Source organism: Gavialis gangeticus, unplaced genomic scaffold (genome assembly GCF_001723915.1).
Source record: "Gavialis gangeticus isolate Ggan-Ray unplaced genomic scaffold, GavGan_comp1, whole genome shotgun sequence".
Classification (NCBI taxonomy): domain Eukaryota; kingdom Metazoa; phylum Chordata; order Crocodylia; family Gavialidae; genus Gavialis; species Gavialis gangeticus.
Window position 1 is genome coordinate 2,323,337 of NW_017729016.1, and position 3,370 is coordinate 2,326,706.

Genomic DNA, 3,370 nt, shown 5'->3' on the forward strand with positions numbered 1-3,370 from the left:
GCTGGATTCGCACCATTATAGCTACAGCATCGCTCAAGGATGTGACGAGGTGTGATCCCTGCCAAAGCACCCAGTGCGAAGGCAGTTCTTCCAGCAAAACTGTGTTTTTGCCAATACCATTTGTTTTGCTTGGGGTGGTGGATTTACCTTGTTAAGACAAAGTGCACCTCCACCTACATAACTAGGTCTGTAGGAGCATTTTGTGGGCGTATAGTGTATCGGTATTCCTACGGGTGAAGTGCACTTTGTGTTGACTTGGCCTAAACAAGGACCCGAGTCTGAACTGGCCATGGTGAGGGCCGTCCCATCTTACTCTTGCCAGAGTTGTTTGCTACATGGCCTTAGATGCAGGAGAAGGCAGCAGGAAACAACTCGTTCTGAATCTTCTCTATGAAGAGAAGATCTCATTCTCGGTCACCTAATCAATGGCCTTAAATTATACACAGAGAAATAAAGCATTTCTGTACACCTCAGTCTTCAGCTTGCACTGATCCATGGTGGATGTGTCTGAAGCAGCCAGAGGTGAAGGGGTCTTTCAGGTTTTGCTAACAGTGTTGAGCCCTTTCCGAGATTTTATTTCCCAGTTGGATGACCCTTAGCACATCTTTCTTGGGTCCCCCAATGATCATTGACCCAGGTGGGATCAGAACTGGAGTTCCTGGCTCGCTTCCTGACCAGCTTCAAACTACTCGCTGCCTCTCAACAGCTTGCCTTGAATACACAAAACTCTCTGTATAATTCACTGCAGCCAGCTCTTGGGTCTTTAAAACTTGATACATCTCTCACTGAAGCCAATGGGAATTTTTTGGCATCGACTCCAGGAAAAGCAGGGTTGGGCCTAAAACTTGTGCTGTTTTCTGTGACACGCCTTGCACTGGAAAAGCAACACCTTCTTGGCTTTTGTCCTAACCTTTTTTTGCTGTTGTTAAAGAAAGGTTGTCAGGAAACGTAGTTTTTCAAGTGACTCATAGCACTAGCTGGAGCCAGACGTAACACAGGCAGCATTCTGCTAATGCACTTTACTCCTGACCTGTACCAGATCTGACTGTCTCCTGGACAGAGATAGACCATCTCGGTGCATTTTTGAATGGTTTTGTGGTGCGAACACATGCCTGAAGAGGACTGAAAAGCAATCACTGAACTCCTTCAACATCTTATCCCAGGTAAGGATTTAATTATTGTTCCAGTACTGTAACCCCCTTAGAGTGCCTGGGTCTGCGGGCACGCACGCACGCACGCACACAGTGTTTTGAGTGCCTGGCTCTGCGCGCACGTGTGCGCGCGTGCGCGCGCGCGCACACACACACACGCACACGCACACGCACACACACACACACACACACGCGCACACACACTGTTTTTGATGTAGATGACTGGAGAAGCCCCTCAAGCACTTCTTCAGTGAGGTCCCATTGCGTGTGGCGATGGTAGATCTCTTATTTTAGTGCTATTAACACAGGCTGTGATCCTGAACTCTTCCTATAATGCCGTTATTTGACATGGTCTAAGTCAGCAGGAGAAGGGGGGATGACATGAAGTTACCCCAAGATGTGTGCATGCAGACACTATGCCAAGCAAATAAGGACTTGTTCAACTGCCTTGGGCCTGCTTTTTTCGAGGACATCCCTTCCCAGCATAACCCAGGATTTCCCCTACTCGGTGGCCTGGATCACACTTTCCAGCCTTGACAAATGAAGCAGGGGGTGGTCTCTTGTCCAGTTGTCAAAGTCCTTTCTTCCTCCTTATATGGAGCTGCCAAAATCCAGTGACACCTAGGTAGCAAAAGACTTTTTTTAGTCTCCTCAACCATTATTTGCCCTGCCTCTCTCCTGGTTAGCATCTGGACGCGGTCGCATCTCCGACAAGCGCGCTTTGGACCGCCCGGCCTCCCTTTCCCAGGTGTGTGCTGCAGGTAACAGATTTGCATCGGCGATCCAGCTTATCTCACTCCGCACGGTGCAGCGATAACACGAGGGCTTGCGTATCCTCGCGTACTCGCCGCATCCAGAAATACAACTTACGACCTTGAGCTTCCACACCATGGGCCTCCCCCACCATGACCTGCATGAATTCGGGGAGACCTGGCGTAGGCACCAAGCGAGGCCTACCCATGACTTCCCAAGGGTGCCATTTCATACGGGCGCAGCGTTGTAAGCGAGCTGAGAGCAGGTCTATGGGACGGTGTGGCTCAAGTGCTGGGAGCCAGGTGTATCTTGCCTGCAGCGGCGCTTGCAGTAATTAAAACAAGGGTAGAGAATAAGGGGGCAGCAGGGACAGGAAAGCGTAACACAGATAAGGCCTTACAAGCTTGGCCTAATCCTTTACCCTTGTGGTGCATCCCAGCGTTAAAAGGAAACAAATGAGAGTTCACAGCAAAGGACAGAGCCACGTTTGAACTAACAAGCCGCGTTCGGAGGGCTCTTGCCCGAGACGTGCCTTTTGTCGGGGCTGGTGCTGATACCCAGAGACCTTCGCAGAGCTCAGCTTGCTCAGGCACTTGCCGGAGCAAAGATGAGAAGGGAGGGAGGTGAAAAAGGATCTTCCTTGGCTCGGAAAAGAAAAGAAAACCAAATGATCGAGGGAAAAGATTTGTTTTCTAGTCTGGGGCAAGATGAGGAAGGGCGGTGTGGGCTGTGGGGCCGAGTGGTTTCCAGTCCCGCCTGGCAGAGGGTGCGGTAGGTCCCCGGAGGGGAACTGAGAACAGCGGTGGCTTTCGGTCACTCCCTGGGCAGGGTGGGGCTGCCGGGCCCTGGCGGCCGTGGGAGGGAGATCTGCCATGGCTCCTTGCACTGCGCAGAGCTGAAACTTTCCTTCCGGCTGCTCTACAGCTGCCCCAAAACCAGAGGTGCATGTGTGCGTGCACGGGGCGAGAGCTGCCAGGTGAATGCCAGAGGGGAGAGGGGGCTGGGCTGTGACTGGGAGGTAATGGGGTCTGTGCTTGTGGGGAGCCAGGGAAGATGGGGTCTGAGCTGTGGGGATGGTCATGGGAAAGGTGGGATGTGTGATGTGGGGAGATGGGGTCCATGCTGGGGGGAGATGGGGTGATGGAGTCGGTGCTGTGGGGAGATGGGGGCGATGGGGTCGGTGCTGTGGGGAGATGGGGCTATAAGGTCTGTGCTGTGGGGAGGTGGGGTGATGGGGGCTATCGGGTCCGCGCTGTGGGGCGATGGGTGATGGGTCTGTGCTGTGGGGAGATGAGGTCTATAGGTTCGGTGCTGTGGGGAGATGAGGCTATAGGGTCTGTGCTGTGGCGAGGTGGGGGCTATCGGATGCATGGTGCGGGGGCGTGGGGCGCTGCCCTGTGCCGGTGCGGGAGGAGGCGGTGTCTGTGTCGGTGGTTGTGGCGGCGGCGGCGGCGGCGGGTCGAGGC

At 53.7% G+C, this 3,370-nt stretch overlaps 1 protein-coding gene across 1 annotated transcript in view; it reads left to right on the forward strand.

Annotated features, from left to right (window-relative positions):
- The first annotated feature begins 1,140 nt into the window (after positions 1 to 1,140).
- Positions 1,141 to 3,370, forward strand: part of EPN2 (epsin 2) — a 60,376-nt gene continuing 58,146 nt past the window's right edge. Inside the window, exon 1 of the mRNA XM_019512692.1 lies at positions 1,141 to 1,163. The gene's annotated coding sequence lies outside the window, so the exon portion shown is untranslated. The remainder of the gene's footprint in view (positions 1,164 to 3,370) is intronic.